Here is a 21,846-nt window from a genome sequence, read left to right as displayed (position 1 = left end):
TTCAATTGTGTGGCTTTTCTCGGCTTTCCAAATGTGATACTCGGTCCATATTTGAACATTTCCAACATGCACATGCCTCTGACTGGTCTTTACTGCCGAGGAAAGCCTCCTTTTATATACTCTCCATCAGAGTATAATGAAAATGAATTTTTTTTTTTTATTGAATTGCTCTGTGTGCCTGTGTTAATGGCTGCATGTGCCACAGTGGGCGCACGTGCCATAGGTTTCCAACCTCTGATGTAGGGTATTGTTGATTGTTTGTCATTTGTCAGTGGCAGAGGAAGGGTTCACGGGGGATTAAATGACCTAACTGTATGTTTACTGCACAACTGAGCATTTTGCTCTGGCTGATACTCTCCTCTGCTCTTCTCAAAAACTGAATAATTGATAAAACAGAAGGGAGTTGAATTGTGGCGCAAACTGGGAATAAATTGGTGAGTAGACTGTAAAAATGTGTTTTTCCAGCGGTGTATACAAGTGATGAAATCCAGATTGTCACTGTCAGTGTGAGTGTGTGTGTGTGTGTGTTAAAATGCTTGCTGCTGATGAGTTAGTGAATTAGAGGTCATGAGAAGGATACACCATGGGGATCATGAATATGAATAAAATATCGTTCACTTTCAAAGAAATGGATGTCAGGCTAAATACCACCGCTGAGTACAGATAACAGTGAAGAAAGTGGCGGGGTTATCTTTCCATCTCATTTCAGTCGCTCAAACGCACGCTGTGCATGCTAACGTCCAAATACATAATAGAAATTCTACTGCTGCTGGTATTACTGACTATGTTCTGATTCTCATAATAGAGGTCAACAGCAGCTGGTTGTGAGGGGATGTGACAGCTTCAAACCAATGCTCAGACATTTTCCCAATTGAAGACTGCAGGAACTCCCAGACAATATCACTGTAAATAACATTATGGGTAATGCAAAAAAGTTTCCCACTTACATTGCCTCATAATAATGTTTGCATCATGGTCTGAAGGTTTGCAGAAGTTGTGAGTGATATGAAGAGCTTGAATATTATTTACTCTCAAATGACACCTCTTCAAGGTCCATGGGTCGTTTCCTCTCAGTGAACCTGCAGTGAAGTCACAGTGATGACCTAACAGCACGTGTACAGCGTAGAGAAAGAGAGAGAGCAATATGATACATCAGGCACATTATGGCGTTTGTGGCTGCGACTCTATCAACTTATAGTGCCATTAAACCAAGGACAAAGTGGACATCCTCCTCAGTGAAGTCCATTCACATATCATATAAAAGGATATATGGTGTGTGTAATGGTGTTTGATAAGCACTCTAAAATGATTATCATTGGCCCGACGTGACCTTGATGGTGTAACACAGGGTTCCAATAAACTCAGATAAACTTGCAATATAGAGCTGCAGTTTGGTTTAAAAAAGCCAGAATAAACTTAAAATGTATGATGCACTGATGCCCCGTGAGAACAAGTTCAGAGGTTATAATGTAAATAGATCTTATGCACATACTGTATGAATTATCTGGATTATATATTGCAAGGACTCTGTTGTGGTTGCTTTCACAAAGTTCAAACTTAAAACCCATATCTGTTCACCTGTAAAAAAAAACTTGCTAAAAGTCAAAATACAGTCAGTAGAGCTTCTGTGACAAAACAATCTTAACTGAAACCCCACTTATTCACTTTTAAGAATGTTATATGCAGCTGAAGGCTTGTAAATTGACTTAGATTTAAGATTTTTCACAAGGTTCAATGCTTTTTTGTGTGTTTTAAATCATTATAAATACTTGGATCACTGTCAGTTTCTGTACTGCTGTCTTGTATGTTGTTGAAATGATATTCCTTGAAAACCCCTTGAGAAATGCAGCAGCTATCATTATGTATTATATGTAAGCACACTGTTGGATCTTTTAAAATGGAGTGGCACTCACTGTCGCAGTTCCTCCACACCCCCCGTACATGAACACACAAACATTTAAATATCTAACACATTACTAACTGGAATCAATTTTTAATGCACTTGAATTTTAATTGAACAACATGCCTCTTTGAAACATTAATGAATGAATGCCTAGCATAGATTGATGAGTGATGTAACACATTGCAATGCTCTGAGTCTTTGAAACACAATTACACATTCAATCACTCACATGAAGAGCGTTTTGCTTGTGTGGATTTAACAGACTCTGGATGTCTAGCACTGAAGTTTTAACTGCAAAAAAGGCACCGCGTCAGTATAATACATCTCAATGTTTAAGCAAAACGAGCTGTTACATGCACAGTTACAGTCCTGTCATAAGCAATAATAAGACACAGCGTCAAAACGATGCTCAATTGAGCCGTCCCATTTGGCAGAAAACTGTAGCATCAATTTCTATAGCCTCAGATCTCCTCCTCGCAACACTCTGACACAGAAGTTCAGACTGAAGAGGTGAGAGTGGAGGTGGAGGGAAGAAATGGAAGCATTGTTTGAAATTATAATTTAGTTTTCCCCACACGTCGCTGCTTCTCGCCTGGAACTCAGAGCTGCTCAGTTGACTATCAGGTACTCTGTGTGTTTCTCTTATTATAGGGCTCTTATGATAAAATCCTAAAGATAAATCCCTGTTTATTAAACAAGCCTCTGAAGCTCTACATGAAACCCATACCTGTGTGTGTGTGTGTGTGTGTGTGTGTGTGTGTGTGTATTTGTCAGTCATGCTAATAGGGCTGGTTGTGTGTGTGTATATATGTGCATTTGCATGTTTATGGTATTTCTATCTGTTGATAATACCTGAGCTTGTTTTCATAGTTTATTTTCTTCAGGGGAGGCATTTTTGATAAGAGGTTTGTGTTGTTTTTTTTTTTAAATTTGAGATTATACATGTTGAGGAGGCGGAGTGAATGATCCCCGACAATTTGAAATTACCGGTGGGGTTTTTAACTGACAAAAAAAAAAAAGATAAGTGGATTAAGAGCTTGTTATCGTGAAGGAGGATAGAGCAGACGGGCAAAATTTATACATTTAAAAATTCTGCTTGAATTCAGTTTCCCCCATGAAGTCAGCTCGGGAAATTATTGGAGGGGATAAAAGTGTATCCCGCTCGCTCACTTTTAAACCGTCCTACAGGAATATATTTTAAGATTTACACTCAGTTGCTGCCCAGGGTGAAGCATTGACTGTGTAGCATGTTGTCTGTCAGTCAGACAGTTAAATGTTCTGTGGGGAGAGAGAGGAAGGAGGCATAGAGAGAGAAACGGAGAAAGAGAGAAAAATAGTACATAAGCCTCATCTCCATTACATCCCATTATCTTTCTTTTAGCAGAAAGCCCCCTCAGGACACTCACTCACACACACTCACATACAAATACAGATACTGCACTGTAGTGTCAGTGCTTCTGGATGGGTAGTTGGACACAAGGATTTATTAATTTATTTAATTATTCATTTTTTTTAAATATTTATTTAACAGGGTCAGTGCACATTAATAAACATTGATGTAAATGTGCCAAAGTTAGCCAAGAGGCTATTTTTCATCTGCAGTCCCTGGACAGATGTTACAGAGTCACCCTGAAAACAGAATATAAGATTGAAAGTTACTTAGATCATTTATAAGCATGCAGAACAATAATGAAAAGACAAGAGAATATTTATGTTAATAAAAACATCATTGAGGACACCATTATGCTGCATTGTCAGTTATCATCTAAAACACGCAACACACAGGCTCATAATACAATACATGCAAAACAACGAAATGAGGGATATTAATGGTGATAGAACTATTAACTAAATAAATAAGAACACATTATACTGCATTGTTAGACACTAACAGAAGCTTTAAAAGCAGACGCACAGATATAAAAAGCATAAATTAGTCAATAAAGGCAAAACAACAATAAGACATGCATGCAGGTACTTGAGGGCTGACTGGCGTTAGCAAGATAATGACAGATGATAGACAGCACAGGAAGTTCAGCACAAACAGACTGAGGACAGTAAGGTACAATTAAGTTTTAGGGCTGACAGAGCTGAAAACTAATTAACTATTTCTTCAAATGAGCTTTAAATAAACTGCATGTGTCAAGCTCTCTTATAGTTCCTGGGATGAAGTTCCATTCAAGTGCAGCTTTAACAAATGGGGTCCTTTCTAAATTCAGGCGAGGTGCCAGGGGCGTTTAGGGCATACTCTCTCTTTCTCTCTGTCACAGGCACACACAGACTTTTCTCTAGCAGCTCCATTACCTTAATGGTGACACAGCTCTGAGGAGAGAGAATAGAGAGACAAAGGGAAGTAGTTCTTTGCACAGTTAAGAGATGGGAAACAAGGTCAGTCCTTATCATGTTTTTTCATGATCATTTGGTCTCCTTTATAGTGTGTAATGGAGCCTATCAGCACTTCAGGTCATCCATGTAAGTGGCTGACATGGTGTATATGGAAGAAGCTTGACACTCAAAGGGGACTTCATCCTCACACAGTCAGGGTTAGTGAGTCTGCTGTAGCCTATAGATTTCAACAGTGAAGTGTCATTGTACTCAAAAGAGTTTAGCTGAAATGAATTTCCTCTCAGCTGCTTGTCCTGCTTGTGACTGTTCACAACTCTTACAACCTGTATATATATATATATATATATATATTATATAAAGATAATATGAAGCTTCAGCCAAGTGAATTAGTCATATTAATTTGATATTTTTACACAGTTAGTCTTTTTTAGATCATTAAATATATTAGATTAAAGATCTTCTTATTGTAAGCACATTTAAAAATGATCTTCTAATGGTCAGTATGAACAGGAGGAAGGGTTACACCCAGAAAAACATGTCAATGTTGATTTGTGCATCTGACTTGTTTTAAGACAGACTTGAATTTATTAGATTATTTATCTGAATTAGGAGATAAATGGTTCTCATCGGACAGTTTCAAAAGACTAAAGAATAGTAGTTTTAGTATACTAAAAAATTCTGATGTCTGATCAAACTGTTATCTCTTCCCTTTTAAGAAACACTTGCTGTTATAATTATCCTGCTACAGTTATGTTGGCAGAAATGATTGCACTGTGCAATCTTAGTTTTTCAATTTGAAAATAGAATTTAAACATAAAATACTTAAATCACTTAGAATGTATGTTATTATAAAACATGTAGAAATGTATTTTCATCATTGTAGTAATTATTTTTTGCGAAACTGTATGCGCTTACAGCTTTTTTCATATTTAAAAATAAACTGGCCAATAATTAAAAATACAGATTTCTGCAAAAATGACCCTCCAAAAAATAATTCAACCTACCATCGCTTGGAATGAACTTTTAATTTGAACCATTTATCTGTTTGAGCTTTTGATGTCTCTACTTGCTACTCTACTAATGAGTTTTTTTCGCTCCTCTCAGTTAGATGGGAGGAAGATCACCCTCAGTTTCATCCTCCTGTCCAAATACTGTGTTTTCCTCCCATACACAAATATGTGGATGTTTCTAATGTTTTTTTTTTCTTTCGTTTTTTTCGTACTCCTGGTTTGGCATCACTGATACAGAGCATAATAAAGCTAATCATGATCTCTTACAGCTTTGCCACAGACATATATGACCCTTATTTAGGGGAGAGTAAGAATCAGAGGAATTGGTCACACATTTCAAATATTATATCCATTTGTTGTGTCTTCGGTAAGGACACTCATCACTAAAATGTCACTTCAAGTGTTGTAACACAAAATAGTTTGACAGTACTATGTGCTGCAAAAAACAAAACAAAACAAAAAACAAGCTCTCAAAAATTGAGAAGTCAGTGCCGACTACAAAAACATCAATCAGAAAACTCTGGCTGGAAAATGTGCTGGCGACATTTGGAGCAGATTTCGCTTTCTACAGGCCGCCGTTTGTTCTACAGGAAGTTCATTACTGTCCTATCAGCTACATAACAGATCAATAGCTGTCTGGAATCACTTTTTCTCTCTCTGTCTGAGCATGTGTGCATGACTGTGTGTGTGTGTGTGTGTGTGTGTGTGTGTGTTGGAGAGACAGAAAGAGAGGGTATGTGTTTCAGTTTGAACGACATGGCATTAACCGTCACACCACTCAGAGCTGTCCTCGTGGCATGAAATGGGTGGGCAAGAGGGACGCGTGAGTGACACGAGGGAGGAGGGGAGTTTGCTTTCGTGATCAGAGCTTTGACATCTGTAAATTTAATTAAAGCAGTGTGTGTGTGTGTGTGTGTGGTTTTGGGGGGGAGGGAGGGGGGGGGAGGTTGTTTGTCACTGTGTGTTCCCCTCTCTGCCTGCCTGCAGGCACAGTGCAGCCTCAGTCGATGCTTTGTCCTTCATCAGGAAGCCCAAGGTTGACTAATTAGGACTGTGGCATATGCACATTTTCTTCTTTCTCTCTCTTCTTCTCTACTTCAAAGATTCTCATTTTCATTTTTAATCTCTCACTTTATCGCAGCCTCTCTCGCCCTCTTTTTTCTTTCTTTCTACATTTGCAGTGGATATACATTTTTTTCATGATATACTGTATAATGAGTGGACCATTAGAGGGCACTCTGAATATCTACAATAAAGCCTGCTGACCATAGTGGAGGCGTGCAGTATCTTGATTTCTGTGCTCTCGGGGTTGATTTTGAGTTCGAATGGTGCCCACAGCAGTCATTTGTCCACTTTGCACTTAGCATAGACAGAACATTATTTTATGTCAGTGTGAGTCATGCTGAAGTCCTGCTGAGGTAAGTGGACAAGTCTGATAGAGTGGACATGCACTTGAAATTTCTTCATATTACACACATTTTCGGGGTATTTTAAAGTGACTGTAAAAAAGGCCCCATTATGGCTAATGGTTTGGGTAGCCTTCAGCAGTCTTTTTTACAGTAATCATGGGACATGTGAACATGCATTTAGAGCTTTCTTTCCTGGTGAGTTGTCCTTCAGTCATCTTTCAAACAGGAAAATATTTTATCTGTTTAGCCCTCTGGGTCACGGTCTCCTTGGTAACGGTGGTTAGATGCTATCAGACTAATCTTATCGCCAGGCAGGAACATCGATTTTTGATAGATTTTGGAGAACCTTAAATGATATTTGTACCATCACTATGCTTTTTACAATATTTGAACTACAACTACAGTTTGGTAAAAGATTGTAATAATGGAAAATAAATATTGCTAATGGTTAGGGTTAGGCGACTGAAACATTTAGTTAAGGTTAAGGAAAGGTCATGGTTAATGAAAACAAAAAATGTTGATTGCAAATCAATGACAGGAGAAAAACTACAGTTTATTGCATGAAAATATGTACTACACATCCCATGACCACCTTGAGGTCACACTACATCCAGCATTGGCGCTGAATGTTGGCACTGGATGTAAATCTTGAGGTGTAGACGTGTGTAATATGGATAAAATTCCAAGGGAAACTGGGTTTCTCAGATTATTGCAGGCCAATGGAGAAATAGCCAGTGTACTGAGGGTCTGCACATTCCAGGCGGCCATACTTGGTGTGCTTCCAGTGAAAAACACCCTGGCTGCAGCCTCTCCAGGAGCATGGACTGCCTCAGCTCCTCTATCCGTGAAGGATAAGTGGCTTGACTCTCAGGCTCTCACAGATCACAAAGCCTCTTTCACTGTCAAATATGAGCCAAGTCACTTTGAGGAAAAGCCTCATTTTGCTTAATTTTATATGCATTTGAGCAGAAAGGGGACGCGTGCACCCAAAATATGTGAACATAGATGAAAAACTGACCACGAAATTGAAACTTTGCTCCCAATCGACAATAAAATGTAGTGTATGAATGTGGTGGCTTTACCCACTTGGTGGTCAATCTCATAATCCTTTTTACCACAACCCATGAATAAATCCCAGAGAAACCTCCACTCATGACCTCTTGAATGAAACAGGACCATTTTTTGGTTGAAAAGATTCTCTGAACTACACCAGATGAGCAAACACAGCTGTATAAAAAACTAATTCTGTATAATCCACACACAGACAGGGACATTTCCTCCAGTGTAAACTCACTCACATTCACATAAACAGCTTGTTGTAACACATGCAGTGTGGTTACACTTACAGCAATCGGATTTGAGAGTAATATCTCTTGATTGTACATAGAAATTCTAGATACAGTGACTGTAAACACAATGTTTTGAACCCGCTCATGGACTTCTCTGTGGTTCAAGTGATACAGCTTCGAAAATCAACAAAATCAATTCCCAGATTGCCTTGGTGGAGGCATGTGGACGCGTCTGTGGCAGACCACTGTGTGGAAATCATCAATGGAGGCTTTGGTGACAGTATTCCCCAGGGGAGCCGAGGTGAGTCGTTCTGCATGACTTTCCCTCTCTCCTTTGATGGCTTGCTTGAAAGTAACTTCGGACTCCAAATGTGTGTGAAATTCAGTTCAAGTTGCAGAGTAGTTGGTGAGAGTATCCCAGCTGCTGAAACCTCCTCCCCCGAGGCTAGAGGTGAAAAACTGGGAAAGCAAGTCTGCTTGGTAGAGTTCCCTGGATAACACTGGAACACAACTGTCAAATTATGTCGATCATCCAAGTTATACTTCCCTGCAGCAATAAATTGCATAAACAAACATTTTAACTTACACAACACCTTCCTTTATTGTGAAGGAGTTAGACCCCTTTTAAGTTTTTGTCAGTTTACCATTATTATTTTTATAATGTAATAATAATAATAATAATTGTTATAATAATAATAATAATAATAATAATAATAATAACAATAATTATTATTATTATTAATATTGTTCTTGTTAGGGTCCATGAAACTTTGCAGTAATTGGAAAGGATGTGCATGTGCTTCTGAAGTAACATGAGCCCAGTCGGCCATATGGGGACGCTGTAATTAAGTTCATGAAATTTAATTTTCAAAAGGCCACGCCCCTCACACCATAAGTCTGATTGACTAGAACTTTGACACACAGGTCCAGCTCAGTGTGCTCCACAAACAAGTTGGAACTTGCCAACTACTGCTTGCGGCTATATGGACATATTAAAAGTATTGAGCTCCTTTTGATTAATGCTGCTGCTATATTTGGCTGCATTCATTGGCATATTTTTGTTATCGTGTTCAACAGCACTACATGTAACACATTTATGAGAGTTTAATTGTCCTGTATAAAAGATTGATTGTCCTAGCCCTGACCTCTTGTGATTTTAATATTCACAAGAATATTTTTAGATAAACAGTGAATCAAATGAAATACAGAGTTTTAATAACAATTTAATAAAGCTTTGATAGTTATCAGCTGAACAGCATATTGCATATTGTGGATCTTTGGATTTGATTTATCTCATCAATTAACTAGTTAATATACTAAATTAATGTTTAGAGATGGTCCACTGGGGCAATACTGTCTTTTTGAAATTACATTTATATACTACTAATTTGTTTGCCAGTTGAATATTGATTGCAAACTTAATTGCTACCTGGATTATATTCACTGGCAACATTTTTTGGAGTAAAGGAAGTGCTACGTTCTTGTACTGCGCAGAAGTTGTAGAGAAGTGAATCATAGTGTACAAAGTTCAAGAGAAAGGGGTCCCATCATGAGTCCGGCACTGGCTTAGGTTTAGGTGACAAAAGCACTTTGGTTTAGGTTAGAGTACACAATAAACATGTTTTACTTCAGGTCACGGTTGACTTTCAACGTTTAAACAAAACCAAATCCTTTCCTTAACCTTAGCCAAGTAATAGTTCCTAAATATGAGCAAAAAACTGAATTGTGCTTAATTTGCTACAAGCAGATCTAGTTTGGGAAAATAAACATTAGTAGACACAGATGTTCAGTATGAACATTTTACATAAGTACGTTCATTAACAACATTTACTCATTAGTTTATTTAAAATGTCATCTGGACATCATTATGTTTCAATCAAATTATTTTCTGTTGCAAATTAATGGTATACAGAAACAGTTTCTAGTAGACAGGGTTGGCTGGTGCCTGACTCTACATATGGAAAACAAACTCTCATTAGACAGGATTTTACCTTCACGGTCTGAGGTGTGTGGTTGGTCAATGGCCTCATAGTTGATACAACTACAACCTAAGGTCGAAATACTATCACGACTGCTACTTTATTAGGTCCACAACTTCACAACAAAAAACTGACTCTCTGCACTGAAATATTCTCTGGTTTCCCCTCTGTGTGCTCTGTTTCCACAGATATGGAGATGAAAACATGCAGGATAGGTAAACCTCATGCCCTGTTCATTCATAGTTATGAGTTTGAATGATTGCGTATTTATGATAGCCCTGTGATGGACTGGTGACCTATGCAAGATTTTTATTTTCCACCCACTGTATCCTGGCATAGGCTGCAGCACCCTACGGCCCTGAAAAGGTATGGATGTATATTTAATAACCATGTTTTAAATTCAAACGGCAGGACTGCAGAGGTAGAGGATCAATGACATTTTCCACACAGACTTTTTAAACTTTAAGATATCCTTATTCAGTTAAAATTCATATAGCAAAAATTATGTATAAATATCTTACATGAGTAAAACTTTCATACTGTATCTCAGCTACTTTATATTCTTGCTGTTTTGTGTGTGTGTGTGTGTGTGTGTGTGTGTGTGTGTGTGTGTGTGTGTGTGTGTGTGTGTGTGTGTGTGTGTGTGTGTGTGTGTGTGTGTGTGTGTGTGTGTGTGTGTGTGTGTGTGTGTGTGTGTGTGTGTGTCAGATAGCTTATGTGGCCCGCTCTGACACTAATGCAAATAGCCACCTCAAGGGCAACATACAGTAGGAGGGCGGGGATATGTCATCGCTGATAAAAGGCCTGTGCACGAACGCACACTCACACACTCACACATACACACACACATTATTGCTGATGCCACCCATCAGCCGATTGTCCAAATTAATTACAGCCATCCCACGTGAGAACAGAGCGGCTGGCACAGGCCTTGACTGCTGCTCCTCCCCTCCACTCAACTCTTCCTGGCTAACACTTCACTTCCAGACACAGTGTTGAGCACATTTATAATCGCAGCTTCTCCTCTGCTCTTCTGAAAAATGGCAGTTCTGAGGAGTTCGAATCTCCCACCTTATTAGCCTGTGACCCTCCATAAAGAGTGCAGACTTGCAGCTTTCACTGTGCATAATATTGATGTTTTGATTTTGAGAAATCTATTGAAATATTTCTGTGTCTGTATCTCAATTTTGTCCCAACTCCGTAACACATGTAATAACACCAGGTGCAGAAAGGCAGTAATGGTGTTTTTAAGATTAACCTTAATATACTTTTGAGCCCTTTTAAAGCTGCTTGTTTGATTTTAGCATGTTGCCAAGAATGCACTCTTGCAGTATGGGTAATCATGGAAGTGAAGTAAAGATTTCTCCTCTCCTTTCCTCTCCTCTCTCCTCACTGTGACACATACTGTAGGCAGAAGGTATAAAGAGACTCATTTAATTATGAGCTTTTGTCTTCCTGTTAATCAGCTGTGGGTTTTGAGCTTGAAGCAGATTTGTGAGCAAAATGACTACGGTGTTACAGGAAACTGTAATTTTCAAGCACAAGAAATATTAAAGTGATTCATAGGTGGTCGAGCTGCAGCCAGCATGTGTATGACTAGTAGCCTATAATAATGGATAATGTTAGCTAACTTAAGATGATACTGCTGTGAAATCCTCAGTTCTCTGATGTTATGATTCGTTTATACCTGTGCTACTGCTACACAACGTTTTAGCATGTCATGAATAAACATTTTTTTATCCCAAAAAACAAAATGAGAAGTAAACACACCACACTGCGCCACAAATTACTGAAAATTCTAAAGATTAAAGATTGTGAAGCACTCTTGTTATATTTTTAACATCTTGAAAATGAAATCTAGTCGTGATTCTTTTACATCCCTGGATATCTTACATTAGTTAAGTTTGACTTGCATAAGTATGTTTGCCATCTTGTTAAATAGATCATTACAAACTAGATTTAACTCTTATGAGCAGAAAAACAAAGCTTTTCTGTCTTGAGATCCTGTTTCACATTCAGTTCTTATCAGGATTTCAGTTACATGAAAGATAATCCAGTTGAGCTTGTCCAGTCGAGAGTGTTTGTCCTGCACATTTTGTTGCTTTGAGAAGGTTACACGAGGCCAAACAGGACTCACATATCTACACAGTCAGCCGCTGCTGAGTGGAAAAAGCCTTCCGGCGTAACGCGGTGGTGGCTGAAATCCCTGCTGTTCACTAAGAGGCAACACAACACCGCTGGAATCAGAGCAGCTGTTAGATCTCAGTTTCAGTTCAGGGCTCTCTGAGAATAATGAAAGTCCTATAATAACTATAAAAGAAAAAGTAAACCTATGCTCATTTTATAGTGTCTTTTCTGGGTAATTTGATTGCAAATATGGAATTAATTACCTTTCTATTTTTGTTCTAATTATTGTGATGATTATATATCAGCAAAAGAAAATTGAAACACTTCACATTTAATTTAGCATATTTTATACAGTTATTTTGTTCATGATATGCAGTATTATGGACAAAATATAGTGTACTGTAGACAGGTTAGATGCTCATTTGCATGGGCTAAGTTTTATATTATGTCTCACCATCTGTTACATTAAAATTCAACCTCCTTCGCTTTGACTCCTTGCTTACTTATCTGATTTTTGTTACAAGCAATAAAAGCAGATTTACTATCATGTTCGCACATGCTTGTGAATATCTCCACTAATTATAGATGCAGACAAATTACTGCATTCTCAGGAGATGAAGCTTCAGTCTGCACTTCAGCACAGATGCAAATCATGATCAAGTTGGCTCAACTCTGAGATGAAGTGTATGCTGATTTCTCCGTTATTTGCACACTGAACAGTGTTGCCATTTTTTTGTGAGCAAGTGTGTATGATGTTTGATTGATTTGAACATGATAGGATAATGTTAAAGTTCAAACTGTAACAGTATGCTTAGTAAATGATATATTTAATTTCAAGCTATATACAGCTCCCTCAACTAAAATATGTTTGCCTCCTCAAAAAGTTCAACTCTGATTGTCAGAAATGGTGATTTAAGACAGCTGCTGCTTCTGATTTCTCATTTTCTTCTGTGTCTCAGAAGAATAGTTCAACATTTTAAGAAGTACATATTGCTTGCTTTCTTGCTGAGAGTTATATTTTAAGATCGATACCATTGTTATGTCTGTGCACCAAGACATAACAGTGGAAGCAGCTACACAACAGGCACAACAAACAAAATCAACAAGTTATGTTTTTGGAGCGTCAATACAATCAGAAATTTTGATAATAACAAATGACATGGTGTAAGAGGCGTCGCTCGTAGTGATGAACCTACAGAGAATAATCTGCAGCGTAGTAGTGTGAGGTTTGGGTTATATTTTTAGATGTCCTGCTGCAATTTTACTGTTTTGGTTTGATGAAATTGAAACATTGTGAACACAGTAGAACATTTAAAAAATAAGGAGCAAAAAGAGAGTGAATATTGGATTTATATTCACCAGGTGGACAGAAACACGACTCCAAATGAATGATTATGTAATGTAATGTAATCTGTAACTGCTGGATGTGTAAATCAGCAACTGTTTGCTAAGAGGTTATATCAATTTAAAAGGTGATATGTAAGTGTTGTGTTCACAGCTTGTTCACACTAACCCCAAGTGGACAAAAACTCAGTGCAGGTTTAAGTATTTTTCAGCGTGCAGAGAGCCAATGTGACCACCTGCTAATCATGTAGAACTTGTTAAAGCACATAACTCCCTGTGCTTTAGGCTGTTTTGCACAGGTCAAACAAATGAGATACATAATTTTAATTATAGTGAGCTTTAGGAGTGCAACTAGGAATATTTTTTAACTGATGGCCATGCTAGCTGTTACCCTCTATTTCCAGTCTTTATGCTAAGCAAACTAAACTAAATATCTCCTGGCTCCAACTCTATACTTATTGTGCAGACATTAGAGTGGTACCAGCTTACTCTTGCAAAATAAAACAAAGTAGCGTATTTCCCAGAAGATCAAACCACTGTAGATACCCTAGATGAAGCGTCAATGTGTATTAAAAAAACTCTCAATTCAAAAATAGTTTGTAATTTGTAATTTTAGTCACAGATAAAAAGAATAAACCCTTATGGTTATTTGACAATTGTATAGCATTCTCTGCTTCTGCACTGCTCAGACATTTCTGAGCATCATGCGCAAACATTTGCAAACTTGCCAGCATACTGCATATGACATGAACACCAGGGGGCAGTGTTTACCAAACCAGACTGTGAAGGAAATGAAATAAAATGAAATAAGGAACCAGAAAAAAAGAAAAACCCTTGCTGAATTCTGTCTGAAAAATAAATAAAATAGTCTGTTTGTGTGCTTTTGCTGTTGGTGCTCTTATTAATTCATAGTTGGGTGCTGGCCCAACCTCTGTGCTCCTGGATATCCTTCTTTGCCCAACCAACCATCATCGCAGATACACATAATAGGTAGCTGGAATTTTGAAGATGGGCACACTGGCTCCCCTGTGAGTCTTTGTGAGCTACAGTTAACATAAAAACAGCCTTCTCTCTGTGTAAACCACATATGTAAGCCTCTTTCAGCCCACATACAACATTTGGTGTAACCCTAATCATCAAACTTCACCTCTAAAAATGCGTACATTCACTTCAGAGTTTGTACTTTCTTAATTCCGGTAAACATGGTGTTTACAAAGATACCTCTTGACAGACTTTAACATCTGATCTAATTACATCCAAATTATCTGCTCTATCAGGAGATGACAGTCCTCAAGCACTCATGAATATGCGTCTAATCCCCAGAAACCTGCTGCTTCTTCTTCTGTGTCTGTTCCTGTACAGAAGCTCCACTTTACTCTGTGAAATGATATGCTAATCCTATTGGAGGCAGGGGGTGTGTTTGTGTGTGTGCATCCATGCTGACACTGCTACATGCATGCTTGTAATTAGAGAAAGTTGGTGAATTTGTGTGTGTGTGTATGTGTGTGTGTGTGTCTGTGTGAGAGTGAAAGAGCGAGAGAGAATACATGTGTGTCCAAGTTAGTTTATAGGCGAGATTGTGTGCTGTACGCAGTATGTGATAAATGCAATGAACTAATTGGCTGATAATGCTGAGGAAAAATTAAACACTCACTGCAGTAACTTTCCCTTAACATTTCTCATGAATACATTTCATTGGATGGTTCCACTTATTAGAAAAAGAAAAAGTGGATGCTTTTGTGTTAAAATGTTTAAAAGTTTAGGGACCTAGGGAAAAGGCAGAACTCATTTGTGAGAGCAGTGCAGCCTCCTGACTTTCTACAGCACGCACACGCTAAAGTCTAGCTCTCTTGTAGTTCAACTTAAAAAACGGCAGTGGTTACAAGCATGTTTTGATTTAATGACTAAATACTTACCTTTGTTAGACGAACGTGAAGTTTACCGTGACCTTCTACGCCATCACTCAACTAACGCTAACATTAGCATGGTGGCATAGCTAACTCCAGCAGTAACAAACGACACTGGCTGACCACACACACTGCAGCATTAAACAACTTCAACTCTGAGATGAAGAAAAACACTCTGTGCTCTCAGTGTGTCTCATCTCAGCAACCCTGCGCCCAATCAGCGTGTCGGACATTGATGATTTCCCCCCCGAAGCGAACAATACATATAGATAGAGACATAGGCGCCGAAACCGTGGGGGGCTCCGGGGCCCGGGCACCCACGGGAATTCGTGAGCACCCACGGGATCCAGCTGACATTTTTTTTAATCAAACACGTACTTCGGACGAGACTAGCGGTTTCTCTGTTAAAACACTATCTCCTACCGTTGTTCCTACTCACACTTACTATAGACGTCCGATTAGGATATATAGCGCTCTATTTAAAATATGTTTGCATAACGGTGCGCAGAGAAGTGTAGTCATTTACTTAATAAAGGAGCACAATCCATACAAACAAGCATTATATTTGTAATGTTGTGTTTTGAGATGAATTCTGAGGTTCATTTTAGGCATATTTAATTTATGTCCATCAAAGAAATGTTTAAATATTTATAATATTAGTAATAATGCTAAGCTGTAGTGCATGATGGGATGAGACAGCCAAGAAAATGTGAGACTTCTTCCTGCTGCCTTCGTTTCTATGACAACAAGCGCTTACAACTGTTCTGGACAACAAAATCTAGATGCCAAATTGCCAATACACATGTTTTCTATTGACTTTTTATTAAAATTGTTTTGTGCATGAGGTTTGGCAGCATTGCATATGAACAGACAAGAACCCGATAGAAGGAATGGTGAAGCAGCATCAAAGACGAAGAACATAGTTTGCAACGATCAACGATCGGCAGGGAGAGAAATTATGCTTGAGTGACATGGGGCTCCCAAGCAGTGGGCCGTGATTGGACGATGATGCTGAAGCGAGAGAGGCCAGACACTGATTGGTTATTATTCTGTCAGTTAAAGAATTTGAATTTTTTGACTGAACTTAGCAGTAGCCTACTCTTCAGCAATTTAGCCTGCGAAATGGAAAGATTTCTTAGAATAATAAAACCACCTGCCGATCAACCATCTACTTCTTCAAGTCCATCTTCGTCCAGATTAGAGGAGAACGACAGCAGTGCGCCCACAGTCAGCACTAAAACATCAGCAAAAGGTCGGAGTTTTCAAGCTAGTTGGAAAAGCAAATTTCCGTGGCTACTGTACGATGCAGCAAAACAGAAGGCCTTTTGTAAAGTTTGCACAGAGGCAAAAACCATGGGTGCTCCTCTCCCATCCTCAGCACATGACCAAGAGTCGTTCAGAGCTTTTGTGAGGGATGGGTTTTCCGGATGGGCTAAAGCACTGGAGAGATTTGGTACCCACGATCACCTATACACAGGGCTGCAGTTAATGCTACTGCTGCCAGGGACAAAGGTGTGAATGTGGCTGCATCAATGTCCCAAGGCAAAATAAAACAAATGTCAGAAGCAAGAACCGCATTATTGGCCATTCTATCCTCCATCCAATATCTCTCATGCCAAGGTTTGGCCATCCGAGGCAAGACTGATGAAGACTCTAACCCCTTCCAGCTGCTGAAATTACGTGCCAGAGACATCCCTGAGTTAAGGTCATGGCTAGGGCGCACAGAGCACAAGTGGCTCTCGCACGACATTTTAAATGAAATGACCGAGATCATGGCACACGATGTGCTGAGAACCCTGCTGGGGGAAATCAAGTCCAATTTTTATTCCGTAATTATGGATGAAACAGCTGACATTTCCGTGAGAGAGCAGTGTCTATCTGCTTTCGCATTGTTTCCGATGACCTGGAGCCAGAGGAATACTTTGTCGGATTTTATGCAACTTCATCTACAACAGCAGACGCGCTATTTCAGCTGCTTAAAGATGCATTAGCGAGATTCGCATTGCCTCTTAACAAATGCAGAGGGCAATGCTATGACGGTGCGTCGAATATGGCTGGAGTGAAATCTGGGTTGCAAGCGTGCGTGTTGGAGCAGGAGCCCCGGGCGCAGTATGTGCATTGCACCGCACATTTGATGAATTTAATTGTACATGACGTCGCCCAAAGTATCCCAGCATGTCGAAACTTCATGTCCCTCATCCGCGAATTGATCACATTCATCAGAAATTCCCCCAAGCGACTTGCGTGGTTCAAGGAGTTTCAAGGAACAGAGGCACCACAGTTGAGACCCCTCTGTCCCACTCGCTGGACTGTGAGGGCGGCCTCATTACAATCCATTGCCACAAACTACAGTGCTCTAATGGACTTTTCTGGAGGATATGAGCGCAAATGAAAAAGGTGACGCAGGGGGTAAAGCTAGTGGCCTGTTCGTGAATTTACAGAAGTTTGGCACTTTCTTTTCTTTGAGGTCCATGCTCACTTTCTTCTCTCGCGTGGAGGCGGTCAACGTCGCTCTCCAAAAGCGCCAGCTACACACACAGAGCGCACGAGAAATGATCGACACACTGAGAGGCGACCTAAAGGCCATTCGGGAAGCATTTGGTGAATTTTGGGAAAACACCACTGCAGCAGCAGATGACATGGGTTTGGAAAGCCCAGTTTTGCCCCGACCAAGAAAAATTCCCCGCCGGTTGGAAAACGCAGTTGGGCCGGCGCGCAACTTCCAGACACCTGACGAGCTATACCGACACCAGTATGTCCAGGTTATCGACACAGCATCAGCAGCCCTAGATTGCAGATTTAGTCCAGCAGCATTCAAACACATGCAAGACGTTGAAGAATTTGTCACGGGTAAAAGCGACTGCAACGCCATCATGCAGTTTTACCAGGATGACTTGGATGCAAGCCGACTCACCCTGCACCGTGACATGTGCGTGGACATTGCGAAGCAGAGAGGAGTATGCTTGGCAACGTTTCAGGATGTTGTGGACTTTCTCAAAGGGGACTCTGGTGAGAGCTTGCGAGCGCTGTTGCCGGAGGTCACAAAACTTGTGAAACTTGCCCTGACTGTGCCAGTAACATCGTGCACTTCAGAGCGGTCATTTTTCTGGCCTGCGGCGTTTGAAGACCTACCTGCGCTCCACGATGGGTCAAGCAAGGCTGAACCATGTTGCGCTACTGAACTGTCACAAGACGCTGTCGAGAAACCTAGACCTGGAAACAATTGCGAACCAGTTCATAAAACGCACTGCGTCCAGGGGCAACACATTTGTCATCAAGAACTGAATAAGAAGCCAAGACAGGTTTTGGACCTGTGCCAAGGGTGCGGATCGCTGTTATAGGCTACAACGAGTAGCAAGACCTGTCTAAATCAACTGATTTAGCCTAGTTTATGAATGGAATCAGTTATCTTGGGCAATGTGATTGTGTTTAACTTGTTTGATTGCAATCAACCAGCGTTCAGTATCAGCCTGTTGTTTTACCTGTTGAATTTCCTGATACAACTTCATAGTTACTCAGCTAAATAAATTAAGCTACTCAGTTAAAAAAAATTCAATGCCTAGGACTCACGTTGACAGTGCCAAAGTTAGGCTACTCGCCTTGCAATAAGAGGTAAATAAACGTTTCAAATGGAAAGCACTTGTTTGACTTTACGCTCCTTTATTCAGAGCGAACAACGTTTTGCCTCTGTGCGTTCTGTTCGCTCAGGCATTAAATACGCGTTTCTTTTATTGTCCTGGACATTATTTTTAGCCTAACTCTAAACCAGTTAATAGAAATATTTTCATGATGTCTGAAACCTTTGAGTGTCGAAAATTTGGAGGAGGGGAGTCAGATTAAAAGTGCCAATGGAGATGGCGCGCGCACCCATCCGTTAGCAGCTAAAATGTAAATGTAGGCTAGATCTTTTAGCAAAGTGATATTACCACACTACAACACATCTACTAGGCTGGCTACAGATTGATTTGTCATATTACAAAGCTCAGCTCGACTGCTTTACCGTGTTTTCATCCCGGGAAATAGTTTTGGTCATAAGTGCCATCGGTTGTGTCGCGTCAAGCGTTTGCCGTGTAATTCCATTTTCGATTTAAATTTAAATAGGTTATTTTATTGTAAAATATTGATGCGATATGCACAGGGAAAATAAATAGGACTATATGAAACGTTATTATGCAATTTATGGGTCGCGACCCCCAGTTGGGAACCGCGAGCACCCATGGGCAAAAACAAAAGTCGGCGCCTATGGATAGAGATAACGTTCATGTTAATAGCAGTAGAGCACTCCACCCCCCAATTTTGTTATTCTCATACAGACAGAAGACTGTAAAATGCTTTCAAATTAATTAATTAAATTAACTTTTGGCTGCAGACCATTTATCCACTTATCTGCCAGTTATGTTTCAAATATTCACACAAAGGATTGATTGGAATTGATAAAGAATCAATAAACAGAATTTATAATGACATTGATATCAATAAAATCTTATAAATGAAATTAAATATTATGATGATGCTATGCTGAAATACTAAATAGGTTCAGTTTTTTCTGTATTTCTTGTTTCTGTTTGACTAACTATATTAAACTAATGCTATCATTGTTTACTATTCTTTCAAAATGCATTTCCTGTTTGAGGAAAAGACATCATTTCTGTCTATGTGAAAGCTCATTCTAATCAGCATTGTTGTCCAAACATTTCATTTTATTCAATTACTTTTATGTAGTATCTGTGTCTGCAATTATAAGTAGTTTCAGGAACGTTTCTGTAGAAGAAGAAATAAATTAATCAATTTCACCAATACTAACTACAGACTTGCACTTGTTTTGGTATACAAACTCATTTTCTACTCATGCTGCACCAGGTAGTCTAAGTATCTTCTTCAAGTCTCTGTGGATCATATTTTTAATAGGATGAACAAAAATAAAGTCCTCATACCGCTTTCACTTGACTTTTCAATCACATATCAAACATTAAATAATGTCCCTGTGCCAATACTACCACTCTGGTAATGTCCGTGCTGGCTCGCTGCTATTGGCACTCCTAAATAGACAGGAGCCATCGTTAATGTAATTGGTTGCACCTGTTGTTTTACATCTATTCCAAATGTCAGCTGTGAAAGACATACACATTTTCATTCTAATGTATTGCTGCAGCCCCTAACTGCTTCTCTGTCTCTTCATATTTATAACTGATGTAATTTGTTTGTTTTTTTAACTGGAGGGGATCATGTGTTTGGTTGTGTGTATATCCGTCTGCAGCTAATCTGGATTACTATTGCTCCTATCAGCTTAATTTTTTTTTTTTTGCACATTTATGACTCAAGCACCTCTCATGGTTGCAGTAATTCACAGTTGTTGTGGCTCAAAAACCGAAATCCATAGAAAAGTTTGGTCTCATCTTGAAACAAAACATCTGCAGATTAATACCGTACCAGATATGTTATGATCCACTTAAGTCAGACACGATATAAGATGAATAAATCCTTGTTTTTGTAATCTTTGTCGCCATGGTGACTGTTATGGAGCCATGAGGGACAATTAGGTGAGATTCAACTCTTTTTTGTATGGGATGAGAAAAAGGAAGGAGGAAGGGGTCTCATTTTGTGTAGTGTGTTACTACAAAATGTTCTAATTACAAACAATGTTTAAATTGATAAGTTTTATTGTTTCCTTATTAAGTTTATACAGCATGGACAATGTGTCTTAGGTTTGCCTCCACATTGTCCTGTCTACTCTGGTTACACCTTGATAATGTAACCTGCATATTGTGTCCCCTTCGTTCTACTGCTCTCATGCATGTACGCTGGACACACAGCCTGCCCTGTACTTCTTGTTCTCCACCCACATGGCCCCAGACACACCTGGCAGAGACCTGCACTCTTCTAGTTTAGGAAAGTTTTAGAAGAGGTCTCTGCACAAGCATGTGTGTTTCTCTCTATTATGTTCAAATTTATATATAAGCATCAAGTCAGCATCATCACAATATGTGCGAAAGGGTCCGAGGCCTCAGGACAGTCAATCACTTTGCTCAGATGGTAACAGCTTTAAGTGATCAGTCTACTCAAAGACAGTCCTCCAAAACCAAAAATAAATAATTAAATATATAAGGGCCTTAACACTTTGTTACAAAAGTAGTGGTTTATGTAGATACAATTGTCTCACAGTAGATGTAATTTTATTATTGTGACATTGATATTTATGGTAATGTAATGAAATTGGATCTTGAAATTCAGTTTTGAAACAGCCAACAATGAAACAATGAATACCTAAAAAATCTCAGCTTTTTATTACAATCATGCAAAAAAAACCTGTCAGTCCAATTTACTGTAAAACCGTCCTGCAGTTATGTAATACCATGGATATTAAAGGGATCAGTGACTATGTATAAACACATAAAACAGCTGTATGAATTTCAGTATAAGAATATTTAATGGTTTACAGATTTCTATTCTATTATCTCACAGTAAACAATATCACACAACCTTATATTGAAGGGATTAAGCTTGAATTAAGGATTGAATCCAGGACTATTCT

The 21,846-nt window shown here is 39.1% G+C and overlaps 1 protein-coding gene across 1 annotated transcript in view; it reads left to right on the top strand.

Annotated features, from left to right (window-relative positions):
- Nucleotides 1-3,791: 3,791 nt before the first annotated feature.
- Nucleotides 3,792-21,846, top strand: part of eif2b3 (eukaryotic translation initiation factor 2B, subunit 3 gamma) — a 449,880-nt gene continuing 431,825 nt past the window's right edge. The window contains exon 1 of the mRNA XM_062428898.1: nt 3,792-3,797. The gene's annotated coding sequence lies outside the window, so the exon portion shown is untranslated. The remainder of the gene's footprint in view (nt 3,798-21,846) is intronic.

Source organism: Scomber scombrus, chromosome 11 (assembly GCF_963691925.1).
Source record: "Scomber scombrus chromosome 11, fScoSco1.1, whole genome shotgun sequence".
Taxonomy (NCBI): domain Eukaryota; kingdom Metazoa; phylum Chordata; class Actinopteri; order Scombriformes; family Scombridae; genus Scomber; species Scomber scombrus.
This window is presented reverse-complemented; position numbering and strand designations above follow the sequence as displayed.